This window comes from Lagenorhynchus albirostris, chromosome 13 (assembly GCF_949774975.1).
Source record: "Lagenorhynchus albirostris chromosome 13, mLagAlb1.1, whole genome shotgun sequence".
NCBI classification, from domain to species: Eukaryota; Metazoa; Chordata; class Mammalia; order Artiodactyla; family Delphinidae; genus Lagenorhynchus; species Lagenorhynchus albirostris.
The window spans coordinates 43,103,537-43,124,375 of NC_083107.1; the positions used below are offsets into that span (position 1 = coordinate 43,103,537).

Consider the following 20,839-nt stretch of genomic DNA (forward strand, 5'->3'; position numbering starts at 1 on the left):
CCAACTTCTGAGCACTTCTGAGGATCCTTTGGTAACCCTCGTCACACGTGAAATTTCTTTTTTAATGCCCATCTTCCCCACCAAACTGTGAGCTCCAAGAAATAGGGAACCGTGTCATTATTCTCTGCGGCCCCGGCCCCCGCAAAGTGCCTGACACATCGTGGGCACTCAGGGAATAGATGCTGGGTTAAGTTTGAAAAGGTCCTTCATTGACTTTCTCATCTGAACAGTCCTGCAAGAATACTTAGTGGACACGGATATTCTTCAGACTAGGTGTTTGAGCATGAAGAAATGTTTTTAAGGTGGCAAAATCTGTACTTTCCCCTGCAAGGCTGATGGGAAGGTCCATGCTGTCTTTCTGGTTTTCGGTCTGTGATCGCTTATCAAAGTGCAGCATGTGGAATCTTAGTTCCCCGAACAGGGATCGAACACCACGCCCCTTGCATTGGAAGCACCAGTCTTAACCACTGGACTGCCAGGGAAGTCCCCAGTCTGTGATGGCAGTCCAATCAGTAAGTGGCGACCCTGTGCTTGGTACTCTTCTAGGGGCTGTGACGACTGGAGACCCACTGTGAGACTTTGCGCTTGCCAAGAACAAGTTTATACCCTAGACAGGGAGGCAACAGCAGCCTCACGGGGAAGTATGTTAAGTACGCAGAAGTCTTGTGGGATTCAGAAAGAACAGAGAGGCGGATGGAGACCGGAGCTAAGACTAGGACCCCAAGAGTGGAGTCTTCGATATTTGGTGACTCAGCCTCCGACCTCCTGCCTGTCTTTAGAGGACAGAGTTATCTGCACAGTATCCACATCATTTTCTTATTTGTTTACACTGCCATTTCTCTAGCCCCATCTTCTCTGGTGAGATAGCTGCAGTCTGGGCCAAATAGCTATTTGATAGCTTCCTACCTTGATTTCCTCTTTTCCTGTCTCATTTTCTTATTCATTGTTTCCCTCTTTCAGCCACAGTATTTCAGTTTTCTTCACATGTCCTTTCCTACCTTCCCAGTTTCCAGACCTCTAGCCTCCTTTCCCCTCAACGCCCTGTTGCCCATCTGAACATGTACCACCCAGGCAGGAGTCTGTTCACCCTTCCTTCTACTCACTTTTTCCTACAAACTAAATACCCCATGGCCCTACACTTCTGAGCTTTGCTTTGCATTTTCCAAAATGAGAGTGAATTATCTGACACCTTTATTTCCTTGTCAAACATTTACCTTCTCTGATCCAAGTGCTGTGAAAGGCACCACAGAGAAGTAATGTAATGAAGATACACCTTTCCAGGAACTCAGAACAGACTATTAGCAGTTATTTTATCTGAGAATCTCCTAAGCCTTTCTGGGGAAAAAACAGAAGAATTTTGGGACTTAAGTTGAGCCCTAATATTGTCAACATTTCATAATTATATATTAGGAGGGGAGACAATGCGTGATCCTAATACCCTTTTTTTTAGTTTTTATTTTTTTACATCTCTATTGGAGTATAATTGCTTTACAATGGTGTGTTAGTTTCTGCTTTATAACAAAGTGAATCAGTTATACATATACATATGTTCCCATATCTCTTCCCTCTTACATCTCCCTCCCTCCCACCCTCCCTATCCCACCTTTCCAGGCGGTCACCGAGCTGATCTCCCTGTGCTATGCGGCTGCTTCCCACTAGCTGTCTACCTTACGTTTGGTAGTGTATATATGTCCATGCCTCTCTCTCGCTTTGTCACAGCTTACCCTTCCCCCTCCCCATATCCTCAAGTCCATTCTCTAGTAGGTCCGTGTCTTTATTCCTGTCTTACCCCTAGGTTCTTCATGACATTTTTTTTCTTAAATTCCATATATATGTGTTAGCATACGGTATTTGTCTTTCTCTTTCTGACTTACTTCACTCTGTATGACAGACTCTAGGTCTATCCACCTCATTACAAATAGCTGAACTTCGTTTCTTTTTATGGCTGAGTAATATTCCATTGTATATATGTGCCACATCTTCTTTATCCATTCATCCGATGATGGACACTTAGGTTGTTTCCATCTCCGGGCTATTGTAAATAGAGCTGCAATGAATATTTTGGTACATGACTCTTTTTGAATTATGGTTTTCTCAGGGTATATGCCCAGTAGTGGGACTGCTGGGTCATATGGTAGTTCTATTTGTAGTTTTTTAAGGAACCTCCATACTGTTCTCCACAGTGGCTGTATCAATTTACATTCCCACCAACAGTGCAAGAGGGTTCCCTTTTCTCCACACCCTCTCCAGCATTTATTGTTTCTAGATTTTTTGATGATGGCCATTCTGACTGGTGTGAGATGATATCTCATTGTAGTTTTGATTTGCATTTCTCTAATGATTAATGAAGTTGAGCATTCTTTCATGTGTTTGTTGGCAGTCTGTATATCTTCTTTGGAAAACTGTCTATTTAGGTCTTCTGCCCATTTTTGCATTGGGTGGTTTGTTTTTTGTTATTGAGCTGCATGAGCTGCTTATAAATTTTGGAGATTAATCCTTTGTCAGTTCCTTCATTTGCAAATATTTTCTCCCATTCTGAGGGTTGTCTTTTGGTCTTGTTTATGGTTTCCTTTGCTGTGCAAAAGCTTTTAAGTTTCATTAAGTCCCATTTGTTTATTTTTGATTTTATTTCCATTTCTCTGGGAGGTGGGTCAGAAAGGATCTTGCTGTGATTTATGTCATAGAGTGTTCTGCCTATATTTTCCTCTAAGAGTTTGATAGTTTCTGGCTTTACATTTAGGTCTTTAATCCATTTTGAGCTTATTTTTGTGTATGGTGTTAGGGAGTGATCTAATCTCATACTTTTACATGTACCTGCCCAGTCTTCCCAGCACCACTTATTGAAGAGGCTGTCCTTTCTCCACTGTACATTCCTGCCTCCTTTATGAAAGATAAGGTGACCATATGTGCGTGGGTTTATCTCTGGGCTTTCTATCCTGTTCCATTGATATCTTTTTCTGTTTTTGTGCCAGTACCATACTGTCTTGATTACTGTAGCTTTATAGTATAGTCTGAAGTCAGGGAGCCTGATTCCTCCAGCTCTGTTTTTCGTTCTCAACATTGCTTTGGCTATTCGGATTCTTTTGTGTTTCCATACAAATTGTGAAATTTTTTGTTCTAGTTCTGTGAAAAATACCAGTGGTAGTTTGATAGGGATTGCATTGAATCTGTAGATTGCTTTGGGTAGTACAGTCATTTTCACAATATTGATTCTTCCAATCCAAGAACATGGTATATCTCTCCATCTATTTGTATCATATTTAATTTCTTTCATCAGTGTCTTATAATTTTCTGCATACAGGTCTTTTGTCTTCTTAGGTAGGTTTATTCCTAGATATTTTATTCTTTTTGTTGCGATGGTAAATGGGAGTGTTTTCTTGATTTCACTTTCAGATTTTTCATCATTAGTGTATAGGAATGCAAGAGATTTCTGTGCATTAATTTTGTATCCTGCTACTTTACCAAATTCATTGATTAGCTCTAGTAGTTTTCTGGTAGCATCTTTAGGATTCTCTATGTATAGTATCATGTCATCTGCAAACAGTGACAGCTTTATTCCTTCTTTTCTGATTTGGATTCCTTTTATTTCCTTTTCTTCTCTGATTGCTGTGGCTAACAGTTCCAAAACTATGTTGAATAAGAGCAGTGAGAGTGGGCAACCTTGACTTGTTCCTGATCTTAGTGGAAATGCTTTCAGGTTTTCACCATTGTGGATGATGTTGGCTGTGGGTTTGTCATATATGGCCTTTATTATGTTGAGGTAAGTTCCCTCTATGCCTACTTTCTGGAGGGTTTTTATCATAAATGGTGTTGAATTTTGTCAAAATCTCTTTCTGCATCTATTGAGGTGATCATATGGTTTTTCTCCTTCAATTTGTTAATATGGTGTATCACATTGATGATTTGCGTATATTGAATCCTTGCATTCCTGGAATAAACCCCACTTGATCATGTTATATGATCCTTTTAATGTGCTGTTGGATTCTGTTTGCTAGTATTTTGTTGAGGATTTTTGCATCTATGTTCATCAGTGATATTGGCCTGTAGTTTTCTTTCTTTGTGACATCCTTGTCTGGTTTTGGTATCAAGGTGATAGTGGCCTCGTAGAATGAGTTTGGGAGTGTTCCTCCATCTGCTATATTTTGGAAGAGTTTGAGAAGGATAGGTGTTGCTCTTCTCTAAATGTTTGATAGAATTCGCCTGTGAAGCCATCTGGTCCTGGGCTTTTGTTTGTTGGAAGATTTTTAATTACAGTTTCAATTTCAGTGCTTGTGACTGGTCTGTTCATATTTTCTATTTCTTCCTGATTCAGTCTTGGCAGGTTGTGCATTTCTAAGAATTTGTCCATTTCTTCAAGGTTGTCCATTTTATTGGCATAGAGTTGCTTGTAGTAATCTCTCATGATCTTTTGTATTTCTTCAGTGTCAGTTGTTACTTCTCCTTTTTCATTTCTAATTCTATTGATTTGAGTCTTCTCCCTTTTGTTCTTGATGAGTCTGGCTAATGGTTTATCAATTTTGTTTATCTTCTCAAAGAACCAGCTTTTAGTTTTATTGATCTTTGCTATTGTTTCCTTCATTTCTTTTTCATTAATTCTGATCTGATCTTTATGATTTCTTTCCTTTGCTAACTTTGGGGGTTTTTTTTGTTCTTCTTTCTCTAATTGCTTTAGGTGCAAGGTTAGGTTGTTTATTCGAGATGTTTCCTGTTCTTAAGGTAGGCTTGTATTGCTATAAACTTCCCTCTTAGAACTGCTTTTGCTGCATCCCATAGATTTTGGGCCATCATGTCTCCATTGTCATTTGTTTCTAGGTATTTTTTTAGTTCCTCTTTGATTTCTTCAGTGATCACTTCGTTATTAAGTAGTGTATTGTTTAGCCTCCATATGTTTGTATTTTTGACAGATCTTTTCCTGTAATTGATATCTAGTCTTATAGCGTTGTGGTCAGAAAAGATACTTGAAACAATTTCAATTTTCTTAAATTTACCAAGGCTTGACTTGTTACCCAAAATATCTATCCTGGAGAATGTTCCATGAGCACTTGAGGAAAATGTGTATTCTGTTGTTTTTGGATGGAATGTCCTATAAATATCAATTAAGTCCATGTTGTTTAATGTATCATTTAAAGCTTGTGTTTCCTTATTTATTTTCATTTTGGATGATCTGTCCGTTGGTGAAAGTGGGGTGTTAAAGTCCCCTACTATGAATGTGTTACTGTCGATTTCTCCTTTTATGGCTGTTAGTATTTGCCTTATGTATTGAGGTGCTCCTATGTTGGGTGCATAAATATTTACAATTGTTATATCTTCTTCTTGGATCAATCCCTTGATCATTATGTAGTGTGCTTCTTTGTCTCTTCTAACAGTCTTTATTTTAAAGTCTATTTTGTTTGATATGAGAATTGCTACTCCAGCTTTCTTTTCGTTTCCATTTGCATGAAATACCTTTTTCCATCCCCTTACTTTCAGTCTATATGTGTCTCTAGGTCTGAAGTGGGTCTCTTGTAGACAGCAAATATATGGGTCTTGTTTTTGTATCCATTCATCCAATCTGTGTCTTTGGGTGAGAACATTTATTCCATTTACATTTAAGGGAATTATCAATATGTATGTTTCTATTCCCATTTTCTTAATTGTTTTGGGTTCGTTATTGTAGGTCTTTTCCTTCTCTTGTGTTTCTTGCCTAGAGAAGTTCCTTTAGCATTGTAAAGCTGGTTTGGTGGTGCTGAGCTCTCTCAGCTTTTGCTTGTCTGTAAAGGTTTTAATTGCTCCATCAAATCTGAATGAGATCCTTGCTGGGTAGAGTAATCTTGGTTGCAGCTTTTTCTCCTTCATCACTTTAAATATGTCCTGCCAGTCCCTTCTGGCTTGCAGAGTTTCTGCTGAAAGATCAGCTGTTAACCTTAATGGGATTCCCTTGTGTGTTATTTGTTGTTTTTCCCTTGCTGCTTTTAATATGTTTTCTTTGTATTTAATTTTTGACAGTTTGATTAATATGTGTCTTGGCATATTTCTCCTTGGATTTATCCTGTATGGGACTCTCTGTGCTTTCTGGACTTGATTAACTATTTCCTTTCCCATATTAGGGAAGTTTTCAACTATAATCTCTTCAAATATTTTCTCAGTCCCTTTCTTTTTCTCTTATTCTTCTGGAACCCCTATAATTCCAATGTTGGTGCGTTTAATGTTGTCCCAGAGGTCTCTGAGACTGTCCTCAGTTCTTTTCATTCTTTTTCTTTATTCTGCTCTGCAGTAGTTATTTCCACTCTTTTATCTTGCACGTTACTTATCCTTTCTTCTGCCTCAGTTATTCTGCTATTGATCCCATCTAGAGTATTTTTAATTTCATTTAATGTGTTGTTCATCGTTTTTTGTTTTATCTTTAGTTCTTCTAGGTCCTTGTTAAATGTTTCTTGCATTTTTTCCATTCTATTTCCCAGATTTTGGATCATCTTTACTATCATTATTCTGAATTCTTTTTCAGGTAGACTGCCTATTTCATCTTCATTTGTTAGGTCTGGTGGGTTTTTATCTTGTTCCTTCATCTGCTGTGTGTTTTTCTGTCTTCTCATTTTGCTTATCTTACTATGTTTAGGGTCTCCTTTTTGCAGGCTGCAGGTTCGTAGTTCCCGTTGTTTTTGGTGTCTGTCCCCAGTGGCTAAAGTTGGTTCAGTGGGTTGTGTAGGCTTCCTGGTGGAGGGGACTAGTGCCTGTGTTCTGGTGGATGAGGCTGGATCTTGTCTTTCTGGTGGGCTGGTCCACGTCTGGTGGTGTGTTTTGGGGTGTCTGTAGACTTATTATGATTTTAGGCAGCCTCTCTGCTAATGGGTGGGGTTGTGTTCCTGTCTGGCTAGTTTTTTGGTATAGGATGTCCAGCACTGTAGCCTGCTGGTTGTTGAGTGAAGCTGGGTGTTGGTGTTGAGATGGAGATCTCTGGGAGATTTTCGCCGTTTGATAATATGTGGAGCTGGGTGGTCTCTTGTGGACCATTGTCCTGAAGTTGGCTCTCCCACCTCCGAGGCACAGCACTGACTCCTGGCTGCAGCACCAAGAGCCTTTCATCCACATGGCTCAGGATAAAAGGGAGAAAAAGTAGAAAGAAAGAATTAGTAGAAGTAGAAAGAAGGAAAGAAAGAAGGAAAGAAAGGCGGGAGGGAGGGAGGAAGAAAGGAAGGAAGGAGGGAAGGAAGAAAAAAAGAAAGAACGAAGATAAAGTAAAATAAAATAAAGTAAGATAAAATATAATAAAGTTATTAAAATAAAAAAATAATTATTAAGAAAAAAAACGGACGGATAGAACCCTAGGACAAATGTTGGAAGCAAAGCTATACAGACAAAATCTCACACAGAAGCATACACATACACACTCACAAAAAGAGGAAAAGGGGAAAAAATCATAAATCTTGCTCTCAAAGTCCACCTCCTCAATTTGGGATGATTCTTTGTCTATTCAGGTATTCCACAGATGCAGGGTACATCAAGTTGATTGTGGAGCTTTAATCCGCTGCTTCTGAGGCTGCTGGGAGAGATTTATTTCCCTTTCTCTTCTTTGTTTGCACAGCTTCCAGGGTTCAGCTTTGAATTTGGCCCCGCCTCTTCGTGTAGGTCGCCTGAGGGCGTCTGTCCTTCGCTCAGACAGGATGGGGTTGAAGGAGCCGCCGCTTCCGGGGATCTGGCGCACTCAGGTGGGGGGCGGGGGAGGGGCACTGCGTGCAGGGCAGGCCTGCGGCGACAGAGGTCTGCGTGACGTTGCACCAGCCTGAGGCGCGCCATGCGTTCTCCCGGGGAAGTTGTCCCTGGATCCCGGGACCCTGGCAGTGGCGGGCTGCACAGGCTCCCCGGAAGGGAGGTGTGGGGAGTGACCTGTGCTCACACACAGGCTTCTTGGTGGCGGCAGCAGCAGCCTTAGCGTCTCCTGCCCGTCTCTGGGGGTCCGCGCTTTTAGCCGCGGCTCGCACCCGTCTCTGGATCCCCTTTAAGCAGCGCTCTTAATCCCCTCTCCTCGTGCACCAGGAAACAAAGAGGTAAGAAAAAGTCTCTTGCCTCTTCGGCAGGTCCAGACTTTTCCCCGACTCCCTCCCGGCTAGCCGTGGCGCACTAGACCCCTTCAGGCACCCCAGTCCTCTCCCTGGGATCCGACCGAAGCCCAAGTCTCAGCTCCCAGCCCCGCCCACCCCGGCGGGGGAGCAGACAAGCCTCTCAGGCTGGTGAGTGCCGGTCGGCCCTGATCCTCTGTGCGGGAATCTCCCCGCTTTGCCCTCCGCACCCCTGTTTCTGCTCTCTCCTCCGCGGCCCCGAAGCTTTCCCTCTCTGCCACCCGCAGTCTCCGCCCGTGAAGGGCCTTCCTAGTGTGTGGAAACGTTTCCTCCTTCACAGCTCCCTCCCACTGGTGCACGCCCCGTCCCTATCCTTTTGTCTCTGTTTATTCTTTTTTCTTTTGCCCTACCCAGGTACGTGGGGGGTTCCTTGCCTTTTGGGAGGTCTGAGGTTTTCTGCCAGCGTTCAGTAGGTGTTCTGTAGGAGCTGTTCCACAGGTAGATGTATTTCTGGTGTATCTGTGGGGAGGAAGTTGATCACCACGTCTTACTCTTCCACCATCTTCCCGGAAGCCCCCCTCTTCTGAATAACTAGGCTTTAAAATGCTTAGGCCCTGGATCCTACCTCAGCAAGTTTCTGCCTAAAACTGAATGGATTTAGGCCCTAACCGGCTTCTGAATAACTAGGCTTTAAATGCTTGGGCCCTGCATTGTAACTCTGCCACTTTCTGACTAAAACTAAAGTCCTAATACCCTTAGGTAGAGAAGGAACCTATTGTGAGGCGGGAGAAAATTTACATTCTTACCCATTCTACCATGGTTGGTGGGCGTAAGACATGAGAAGGTGTATCATTCAACACCCTCTTGTCTAGCTCTGGGAATGCTCTGCTCACCTGCAGACAGAGCTGCAAATGAAGAATAGCAGGTTTCCTTGGGAGGTAGGAGGAGTCTCATAGGAACTGTTATCACTGGTGAAAAAAGAAGCTTCCCCTTCTGTGATGAGAGACAAGAGCAAACACTGTGAGAGCGGACCCATGGTGAGCAGTAGGCCAGGCAGAGGCAGGGCCCTGGTCTCCTACTGCCAGCAGCAGTGAGCACTGTGGACTCCTCTTCCGCCCGTGGTAGTAGTGAGGAGTTACAGAGAAGGACCGTCATCCTTGGGCAGTGGAGTCAAGGGGCATGTTTGGGAATGGTGGGGACCCACGGGGAGCTTAGACTTCCAGCAATGACTCTGGGTGGAGAATCAGGACTCAAAGATATTACAGTTGTGCCCTTAATTGTTTCTCCAGACTTGGTGGGTAGAGAAAACTAAGATTAGGTAAAGAAGAATGAACTATGCCCCTGGTCCTCACAGAGAATGACATTGTGATGGGTGGCTAGGGAAACGGACACATGCACATGTAATACAGGGGAGTGAACAGAGTTGGGGTGATGGGTAAGGAGAGAAAGTGTTGAGTGTGAGCTGAGTATGGGATTGGCCAACCTTAGTGATCTGAATGGGAAGAGTCGAGTTGTGGCCTCCTTGGAAATCCCTTAAAGTGACTGATGGTGTTCCTCATTCAGTCTAACCAGTTGAGATCGATAGTGTCCTAGATCATTTTCTTACTAGCTGATACTGAAATTTTCCCACCCTGGTCTTCTCTGGCCAGCACAGAGATAAATGCTAAGGACACCAGGGAATTAAACTTAGCAGAGTTCAGGTAAAACCAGCTGTCCAGGGGGCGATGGTGCCGTGACCACTGCTCAGGGCACTCTCATTCCGTAAAGCTGGCTTCAGCATAGGTGGTACAGAGTTGCTGAAGACCAGTCATGGCAGGGATCATACAGATAACCAGGTACAATTTCTGTCCTCTCTCACCTGAAGAATCTGAGGTCCAGTGAAGATAAGATCTTGCCCAAATTCAGAGTTTCAGAACCAGGGAAAAAAACCCAAGTCCTCCAATTGCTGGGTCAGGGTGTCATCTCTTCTGCAGTGTAACCTTAGAATACAATGTTCTCTAGCTAGACTGGGCTATAGCACTTGACTCAAGAAGACCTTGATAAAATACAAAATGAAGCCATGTATTAAGTTCCAATCATCAATAATACTTTAGTGTGGAGGGTGACAGCTTTCCCTTACATCAATCAGGCCAATAGGATAGGATTTAAGAATAACCTGCTCCCATCCCTACTACCAGTAGAAAACCTTCCCCCTTCTTTCCTCCTTCTGCTTTGCCCTAAAGCACATACCCACCTTAGTTAGGGCAGCATCTTTGTTAATGTTGAGCCTGGAAGTACACCATGTTGACTTTCCTCTTTGGGCCATGTCAGGATTTCTTAGACAAGGCAGATCTTTGGGCCTTTCCTGTGTTTTTCTAGTTGCCATTTCTGTGATGGAAGTGAAACTCAAGACGTTTTAGATTAAATCTCATAATCTGTCATTCTTCTTCACACCTAAGAGATCAAGAGTAGAGGAGGAAAAGCCATGAAATATTCCTTCTGCCAGCCAGTGGGGTCATTGATGACTAACATGGTCAGTGTCTTTAGAAAAACTGACACTAAGAAAATGCATTTGGACAAGAAGGTCCTACTGTATAGCACAGTGAACTGTATTCAGTATCCTGTGATAAACCATAATGGAAAAGAATATAAAAAAGAATTATATATATATGTATATATATATATAAAAATACATACACACACACATATACATATAGGAATCAATTTGCTGTACAGCAAAAATTAACACAACATGGTAAATCAACTATACTTTAAAAAAAAGAAAAGAAAATGCATTTCAGGGGTTAAAAACTCCATTCTAGAGCTTTATAAATGACACGCTTTATCTGGTAACTTAAAGAACTTTTGATATTCCATTGTTCTCCTATGAGGACCATGGGTCATGTGGTTCATCTCCCTTAGTCCCCACTGCCAGGTGGGTGAAAAATGAGATGCTTTGAATCAGATCTCACCACTGAACATATACTCACTGCCTGGGCTAATTCCTTCTCTCACAAATTCCTTTCCTTACATATCTTCTCACAGAATTATCGGCCCTTCAAACTGGTCAGGTAAAGACAGTAAGCACTCAGCTCTGATCACCTCACTTCCCTACTCAGAACAGTTATCAGCTGCTGACTAGCTGTAGAAGTTGTCCCCAAAGAGTGGTCCCTGGACCAGCAGTGTCAGCATCGGTGGGAAGCTTGTTAGAAATGCACATTCTTGGGCCCCACTGCAGACCCACTGAATCAGGAACTCTGCAGGTGGAGACCAGAAAGCTATGCTTTAACAAGCCCTCCAGATGATTTTGATGCATGTTTGACAAGGACTGGACCCCAGCATTAAATGTGCTCTCTGGAGCCTGCCATTGGAGAGGCATCATATTATAAACTAAAAGCCACCTGTTCAGCCTCCTGTGAACCCCTGTATGCACTCTGTCCTCTGGTTAAAGAGAAGAGGCATTTCATTTTCATGCCTTCCTGCCTTTACTCAAGTGGATCCTCTGCCTGGAATGCTTCCCCCTGCCTTACCCTGTACCTGTCTACCCAATTCTTTACCTAAAAGCTTTGCCTTCCTTACATGTTGAAGGCATGTTTCTGATGAGGGATGTTTTTCATTTTTAGAAGCAAAGATGGCCATCCCCAGTTATTTACAGGCCCCTTCATCACGCTAATAGGACCCCAGCAACACTGGAGGGTTTCTCCAAGTGACAGTCTGCAAGCATCCTCTCGTCCTCACGTAGGTTAACTAACATTTGCTCATTGTTTCCCTTCCGGGAGCCTCCAAAGGCAAGTGCTGTGACCGAAGAGGGGATGATTCAGTCCAGACCAGATGGGTAAACAGGATACAAAATCCAATGCTGCTGATGTGAGCAATGAGCAATAAAGACAGCCTATAATTCAACGGCATGAGTCTTGGTAACTATCTCTTGCAGTTTCTAGCCTCCCAAGCTGAATGCCTCCTCAGAATGTGAAAGTGAAACTCATTCCCATAATTGAAGCACTGGAAAACACTGGTAGTTTTGTAAAAACTACATACTGTAAATACACGATGTTCTGAGCAATGCATTCACTTCTGCCAGGTTTCATGAGCCAAAATGACCACCTTCATTACAAAAACTGGAAACAAATCCTGACTAATAATCCTAAACTCTCAGCTAGTCTCTGTAGGACGTTGCTTAAAATGGTGTCCACCAACGTGGCCCCTCCTGCCTTCAAGGTGTCACTCACTAGGTCTGTAGCCATTTGCAGCTGTGGGGGAACTGGGCAGCCTCTTCCTGCACAAATGGATGATAACGACTAACATGTCCGACAGGGCTGTTGTGAAGATTAAGTGGATCGTAAGTTCCCCTGTAAATGGCAAAGTTAATGTAAATATTAGCTAATATTATTATTTTGACCACCCACTCCCTGCTGCCTCCTCCAAAGCCAGAGATCTTATAGTTTCACTTGACAAACTGAAAAATCATTCTTATAGGTATGTCATAAATATTCAGTTAGTCCTGGAATATGCCCAGAGGTGACTGGGGATTGGTTGAAAACAGCCACTAGCTTTTAGTGAGATGTTGTGATTAGGATGTGGAAGGAGTTAGAAAGAACATATTTGGTTCAAAGCACTGATTTTTCCCAGTGTGGTCCTCAGGCTGATCTCTTGTTCACAGAATTGTGGGCTCTTTGAATTGGAGGGTGCTGTAGAGGTGACCTAGTCTAACCATCACACGTTTCAGAAATCCATGCCACAGCATCCCTGACAAGTGTCATTAGCTCTTGTTTGGACATCTCCAGTGTTGAGTGAGCCCATCTCAAAAGCGCATTGCATTGTTAGATGGTTCCAGTTGTTGGAACATTCTTTCAAACTTTGAGCCCAAGTCTTTCATTTTACTTCGAACTATTGTTCTACATTCTCAACTCTGACAGAACACACAGAAGGCTGCTCTTCTCAATATGGGAGGGCTTCCTGAAGACATAATGCACAGCTAGCTTGCTTCTCTTCTCTGAACTAAACATCCTCAGGTCTTGTAAATTTCCTTTGTTGATGTAGTTTCCAGAACTGCCTCCCAATCCTGGTTCCCTTGTCTGAATGAGGAGCATGAATTTTTATGATGTGATTGCTGGGGTAATGATAAACTGGCAGGAAGATGGTCTTATAATAAGGCAAACTTTCCCCTCCTCCCGCACCCTTACTGCAGCACACAGCTACAGGAATTCCAAAAGAACCCAGTGGTAACTTCCAAGTCTCTTCCAAGTCTCTAAGGAACCAGCCAACACAGTGACATTGGGCCATGCGGGCAGCCTGATACTGTTTGTTATGCAGAATGAATTCACTTGGTGTATTTCCTACTGATCCTCTCTTTATCCAAAGTGATAGAATTCTTCCCAGTAATTCTATAGAAATGGTTAAGCAGCAGGCAGTGTGGGAAGTTGGATGTAGTGATAACATGCATAGGCAGACTGATCTAAGTTCGAATATGACTCTGCCACTTCAGCAATTTACTTTACATCTCTGAACCTCTGTTTTCTCATGTGTAAAATCAGGATGATCATTCCTACCTCCAAAAGTTAATGTGAGGGCTTAAATGCATTGATATTTCCAAAACAGAGCCTGGCTCACAGGAGGTGCTTATGAGTGCACTCTGATGTTCTTAGCACATGGACTTTTGTTGAGGTTTTGGCCCTCCTCCCTCCACAGCAGCCCAGATAAAGGTGTTTAAGACATTCTGGTGTGGTGATGAGAATACTGAGGAATCCAAAGCAAGGGGTGGCAAAATTCTTTTTGTGAAGGCCCTAAGGTAATTATAATACTTTCAATTTGCATTTTAATAGTCACGTGTGTCTAGTGACTACAGGTAGCAACCTAGGTGCATGTAAATTAGAATTGTGGCCAAAAAAAGGCTAAGCCCAGTCCTTGGGTTGAGTGACAAACTAATAAGCAGTAGGGAAAGGATTCAAGTTTTCCTGTAGGAGAATAAGAACAGAAATGTGGAGAATCCGAAGACAGCCAACAGCTGACACCCTTGCACAGGGTGGTCACGTATTTCAGGCTTGGTGGGTCATACAGCCTCTATCACAACCACTCAGCTCTGCTGTTGAAGTGCCGAAGAACCACAGACAATATGTAAAGAAATGAGTGTGGCCATGTTACAGTACAGTGTTATTTACAAAAACAGGCAGCAGGCTGGATTTGACTGTAGGCCACAGTTAGTCAACCCCTGGTCTAAAGTCCTATCTTCTTTCTTTCCCTTTTCTTTTCTCTTTCCTTTCCTTTTCTTTTCTTTTACTGTTTCTTTCTCTCTCTCTTTTTCTTCCTCCCTCCCTCCCTCCCTCCCTTCCTTCCCTTGTAAGAACACTTAACATGAGATCCACCCTCTTAACAAATTTTGAACTGCATATTGTCAACTATTGTCACAGTGTTGTACAGCAGATCTCTACAACTCTGTAAGTTATTCATTTTGCATAACTGAAATTTTATACCTGTAGAACAACAACTCCATTTCTCCTTCATCCCAGCCCCTGGCAACCACCATTCTACTCTCTTCTATGAGTTTGACTATTTTAGATTTCACTTAGCATAGTGTCCTTAAGGTTTATCCTTGTTGTTGTCAACAGTTGAAAGTCAGACTTTCCTTCTGGCATGTGGCTGATTCCTTCTGAGTAGTGTTGCAGTGAACATGGCAGTACAAATATCTCTTTGAGATCCTGATTTTGATGCTTTTGGATAAACACCCAGAAGTGGGATTGCTGGATCATATGGTAATTTTTTGGGCAATTTTTCGGGAACCTCCATACTGTTTTCCATAGCAGTTACACCATTTTACATTCGCATCAAAAATATACAAGAGTTCCAATTTCTCCACATCCTTGCCAACATTTGTTCCTTTGCTTTTTTGATAATAGCCATCCTGACATACATCCTAAGTATGAGGTTGTTAGAGTCTTATTTTCTGATCTCAGCCCTGGGGACCTGCTTCTATCGCTTTCATCTTTCCAAGAGCATCTCTCTTCTACTCTCAGGGACCCTAGAATCCCCTCTAGGTTCATTGGGCACACAGCCCCAAAATCTGTCTGAAGATTTGCTTCAAATACTTGTAGCTCCTAGAGGGGCAAGGACCTCCATCCAGTATCCTTGAGAAAGAAGGAGAGGGAGTATGTATTATACAAAACCTTCCATCAAATCATCTCTTAGGTATGCAAGTGCCCTGTTGTATGATTCCATGACAGTCCATACTCTTGCTTTGTACCATTTAGCTCAACTATGGTTATTTTTGTGATAGTCAGCTTACCGTCTCCCCTCCTCCCTCTCTATGAAGGCAGGGCCATGTCTGAATTGCTGTACCTGGCTATATCCCTGGCATTTAGCAGAGTGACCCACACAAGGTACACAGTCAACAAATACCTGCCCCTCAACTCATCCATAGAAGTTTTTCAGACCCCATTTGCCAGACTTCCTCTTCCTAGCGCTGTAGGGAAAAGTTTGACTTCCGATGGTTAATGAACTCCAGGCCTAAAAAACAAGGCCTAATGACATATTATAGGCATGGTCTTGACTGAAGGCCTGCCATCTCAGGCCTCAGAAGTTTTCTTGGTAACTATCACTGACAGATCTTCTCTATTTACACATTTCAGGGATCTCTTGGGGGGAAACTTACGGAACTGTTCCTTTTGAAACTTGGGATTGGTGATGCAGTCAATATTTTCTTCCTTGGAGAAAGGACCTTTTAGAATTTTTGTACCTGGCATACCTTTTTCTGATCCTTAAATTGGATTTTGTGAACTAAGTTTTGGAGGGCTTTTCTTTTTGTAAGCATGAACAGCAGCAGAAGACAGTTAAGTGCTGAATCTGTGTTCACAAACCAGGCGTGGAAGTGCAGTCATCTGAACAGCCCCTCAGTGGACAGAGCTGGCTGACCTCCACAAGGCAGGCAAAGTTCACTAACAGGCTGCTGGGAGAGTTTCCAGGGCTCATCCCAGGCTGCCGCCTCGCTTATACCCGCAGGAGGGTAAAAAGCAGGGTGATTCATAGGTTACCCAGCAGGGGTAGGTGAGGTGGGAGGAAGATGGTGGGTAAGTGGGGGGAGAGATGGATGGTGTGTCTCTTTCCCTGTCATTTTGTTGTTGCAGCCACCTGGTGCCCTCTGTGGGTCTCAGTGGAGGGCAGATCCCAAGCCAGTGTCCCTTGGTCCCTACTGCAGCCATGCTGAAGTCCCATTCAGTATCCCACAGCCCTTGCCACCATACTTTGGCTGAATAACTCCCCTTCCCACTTTGCCCCATGAATTCTTGCAGGTTTCAACAGAGGCTCGGTGGAGTGTCCTTCTCTTGTCCCTTCCCCTTTGCTTGGGGGCTGCAGTGGGTTGAAGAGTGGTCCCCCCCAAAGATATGTCCAAGTCCTAACCCCTGGAACCCGTGAAGGTGACCTTATTGGAAAATGATCTTTGCAGATATAATGTAAGGATTTGAGATGAGATCATCCTGAGCTTAGGGTGGGCCCTAGGTCCAATGACAGGTGCCCTTATAAGAAGAGGAGAGGACACACAGAGACACAGGAAAAGGTTATGTGAAGTCAGAGGCAGGAATTAGAGCGATATAGCCGCAAGCCAAGCAATGCCGTAGATTGCCCCTGGTGGAGGCACGGAATGGATTCTCCTTCAGAGCCTCCAGCTGGAACCAGCCCTGCCCACACCTTGATTTTGAACTTCTGGCCTCCACAAGTGTGAGAGAATAAAGTTCTATAGTTTTAAGCCACCCAGTTTGTGGTAATTTGTTATGGCAGCCCTGGGAAACTCACACAAGTGGTTATGCGAGTGTGGTTCGGAAAAGATCTGAGCATATCAACCACACATTGTTATCTTTTCGGCAGCATTGTCCAGGGCAGCCGGGGCTTGGAAGTGTTGAGGAAAATAGTGCTGGGTCATGTGCTACTAACCACCAGCCCTAAAGCCAGGGGTGACTGTGGCAGATAGCACCTCCCTTATCCTTATCAGCTGGGAAAATGAGAGAATAACTATAGAGCTCTGTGACCACCTGGCTGGCTGCAGAGGGCTACAAAGGGCAGTCTGGTCATGGGACTTTCATATCTTTCTCCTCTCTTCACTCCTCCTTTGCTTCTTAGCCTACAAGTGCGAAAAGAACATGGCCTCCCATCCGCAGCAGCTGCTGCCTGTTAGACTGCAAACACAGTTCATTTTCTAAATGATGGACTCTTCCCTAAAGGGGCAAAGTAAGGCAACATTCAGAGTTGGAGAAAAAAAATCCTCCCAGCCTCACTACTCTCTTTGGTCTTTCCCTCTCCCAGGCACCAGCCCTTTGGCCTGATGTCAGATCAGTGTGGCCGGAAGCATAAACTGGGTGAAGCAGAGAGTACCAGGCATGTGCTGGTGAGATATCTGGGGAACCATGAAGGGGCCAAGGTGGGGGATGGCTCACTTTGGCTGTTTGGGTTTCCATCATTTAAAAATGTTGAGAGTTCCTTTTGGTGTTGATGGATAGGACAAATCTTGTTTGTCCTATTGGCTGAAAAAAGTCTCATTTAATGATAGAGAGATTTTTGGCAGTCACTAAATGGTCCAGTACTATAGCCTCAGCTAAGACATTTCTGTTAAAACAGAAATATGTATGCTGTTTATAGTTGCTTTCATGTTCATTTCATTTGAGTCTCCCAATAGCCCATGAGATGAGTGGAGCAAGGATTATTACTCCATCTTATAATGAGGAAACATGAGGTTCGTGAGGCGAAGGGGATATAGATGGACAGCAGGGGTGTAGTAGGGAATTCCAAGTTCGGGGAGGAGTGTGGGTTGGGAGATGAGTGTGAAGGGATCTGGAAGTGAAGAAATCTTCATGGCTGCACAGCAAGTCATGAAGATGAACGATACAGTTGGAGAGCACTGTCACTTGAAAAGTTTTCTGAAGTGGCGTAGGTGATTAGAAATGAAAACTGAATGGCAAAAAATCAGGGATACCTGTGGTTTGTGAGCAGAGATTTCCCCTGGAGCCTGAACGTTCAATACGTGGTGGATTTTGCTAAAACTGACTCTCCTAACCCCAGTGACTGCCCACCTTAAAGATGCTTCATGATAATGTAACGAATGAACTTTGTCCTCTGCAATACAGAGGAGAGGCTGCCATGGTAGCAAGTTGTTGCATCCTGCGCCTGGATGCTGAATGGGGTCCCCTTGTGCAAGGCAGCATTTGAGGAAGCTGGCTCTTTCGGGCTCTGGGAGGCCTGGCTGGTGCATGTGACCTTTGGGTTGTTATCTGTCTGTATGGAGCCTTGAGAGGAGGGACTTGGCACATCTACCACCCCCAGTGGGAGGCCTGTCCTCAGCTGGTCTGACACATCACATTTGCTTTTTGATTTGCACACATAAAATGAATCTCCCCAACGACCCTCTCCCAAGAGCCTCATCAATTAGAACTGCTTTTGTCCTTAGCCTCCTTTTGTTGACCAGCTTGGAAATTCGTTAGGAGGGAGAAGAAAGGGAAATTGTCTTTGTGGGCAATGGTGCTGGAGAGCTGGCTTCTAATGAAGGAGCCCTGAATGGTGCCATTGTGCTGCTGTTTATATAGTTTTTATTTTAATTTGCATCCGTACCAGGCTCGGATCCTGAGAGCCATTCGGCTGTGTTTGGAGCTTTTATCTCCTCCCAGAGAGCCAAATCTGCCAGCTTATCATTTGCCTCGAGGAAATTAATGTGGGTCCCTCCTCCCCTTGCTTTTATCACGTGCAGTTGAATTGTTTATGCATCCGTGGAGAGAAAGAAAGGCTGCACAGAACCATAGAAGGTTTCTTTCCCAGTGTTCATGGATCATCTGAGACTTAAAAGGCTTCTAGAGCCAAGGACTCAGGGAGCAAGGCCTGGACTGAGGCAGAGGGATGGAGGATAGGGGATGGGGATGCGGCCTCAAGGAGCTGAACTGAATGCCTTGAAGTAAGAAGTGAGAGAAACTGTACTCCATTTCCCCTCATCCTCTGGGTGGATATATATTCCTTACTCTTTTTCTACCTTTCCTGAATGTGTCAGCAAAATATGACTCAAGAACCAACCCCAGCTCACTTTTCCCTTTTTTTTTTTTCTGTTTGTTTTTTTTTGCGGTACACGGGCCTCTCACTGTTGTGGCCTCTCTCGTTGCGGAGCACAGGCTCCAGACACGCAGGCTCAGCGGCCATGGCTCACGGGCCCAGCCACTCCGCGGCATGTGGGATCTTCCCGGACCGGGGCACGAACCCGCGTCCCCTGAAACGACAGGCGGACTCTCAACCACTGCGCCACCAGGGAAGCCCCCACTTTTCCCTTGTTAATTAAATTGCAGCTCTGTAGTGTGGCATTGAAGACTCCACATAACTTGGTCCCTTGCACTTCCTGCTGCTGGCTAACGAGAATTTTCAGTTCCAGCGTATGGACTTCCTGCGCCGTGGTTCTCCCCCTCTGTAAGCTTGCCTCTGTCCCATGTCCCTGCTCAGGCCGCCCGCCCCTGGAATGCCCTCCTGCCTCGTCTAGTCCCCGCTCCTTCAGTCCCATTTATGGAGCCTTCCCTGAACTCTCCAGCTCACATGGTTCTCTTCATTCACTAAGGTCCTGGCTACTCAAAGTGAGGCCCTGACCAGAAGCTGGGACCTCCACTCAGAACCTGTGAGAAATGTAGCATCTTGAGCTCCACCCCAGAACTACTGAATCAGAATCTGCATTTGAACAAGACCCCTGGGTATTCCAAATGCACAGTAAAGTTTGAAATCCCCATTCCAGACACCTGTGACATTTATCAATTGGGCCTCCCCACCTGGGAATGGGTTGATTCCCAAATGTCTTCATGAGCGTGGACCTCGCTTCCCTGCTGTGAGTGGTCACACTTGGAGACAAAGGCAGGCAACTTAGGTTCACTTGTGGCATCCTTTACAGCTCGAGGATGACCTGACTACACTGTAAGAGCTTAATAAATACTTGGTTAATTCCATGCAGATTTTCCCTGTCACATTTATTTGTTGCTCTTTTTAAAACATTGGACATCCAATGTTTTGATGTCCTTTTATGTGTGCTTGCTTTATCATCCTCATCTTAATTATGAACATATTAAGGGCAGGGACCTTTGGCTGTTTTTTCTTGTCTCCATACAGCTCTTTCCCCTGTGACAAAATAAGCCTTCCCAAGACTTTTCAGAGCAGAGAATAGCGATCGCCTCTGACCCTATTTCCACAGTGTGTTGGGTCAGAAATCCTGGTGTCCAGAGTGTTGCCCTTGGGGCTCTGCTCTCATCTCAGCCTTCCTAAGGCAATTACCACCAACATCAGGTTACCCTCATATCTCTGTCTCTAGTACTCCAGCTCCAGAAACAAAAGACTTAGACATTGCCCTCAAGAAGTGACAGTTTAGTGAGCATGAAAGAGGTTATAGATGCACAGTGTGTATTGGGCACAGGGGTCTGAAGCCCTCAGGGAGAGCTTCTGGAGGAGCCTTAAACCATGCCTGGAAGAGGAGGAGGGTTTTGTGTTCAGTCTAGGCTAAGCCATGTGACAAGGCCCTCAGGCCGAGAGACCATGGGGATGGAGAGCCAGGGCACTACTGCACTCTGTGTGTGTGTGTGTGGGGGGCCCAACTTGCCCAGGGCTTTGTGCCTATCTAAGGGAAGTGAGATTTCATCTTACAGGTGGTGGAAAGCCACAGGGGACACTGAGCTGGGAGGAGACAATTGTGGAGTTAAATCTCTCTGTGCCAGCACTGGGGTGGGTGGCCGGGACAGGGTGAGAGGCACACCTGTGGAAGGGCTGTAGCCAGAAGCTAGGCAAGAGAGGATGGCAACCACCCAGGAGCGCCAGCTGTAAGGACCCCA

General features: G+C 44.2%; 1 long non-coding RNA gene across 1 annotated transcript in view; it reads left to right on the forward strand.

The window, feature by feature from the left end:
• Positions 1-17,736, forward strand: part of LOC132531963 (uncharacterized) — a 38,763-nt gene extending 21,027 nt beyond the window's left edge. Inside the window, exon 3 of the long non-coding RNA XR_009544251.1 lies at positions 17,307-17,736. This is a non-coding gene — a long non-coding RNA (uncharacterized LOC132531963). The remainder of the gene's footprint in view (positions 1-17,306) is intronic.
• The last annotated feature ends 3,103 nt before the right edge of the window (positions 17,737-20,839 follow it).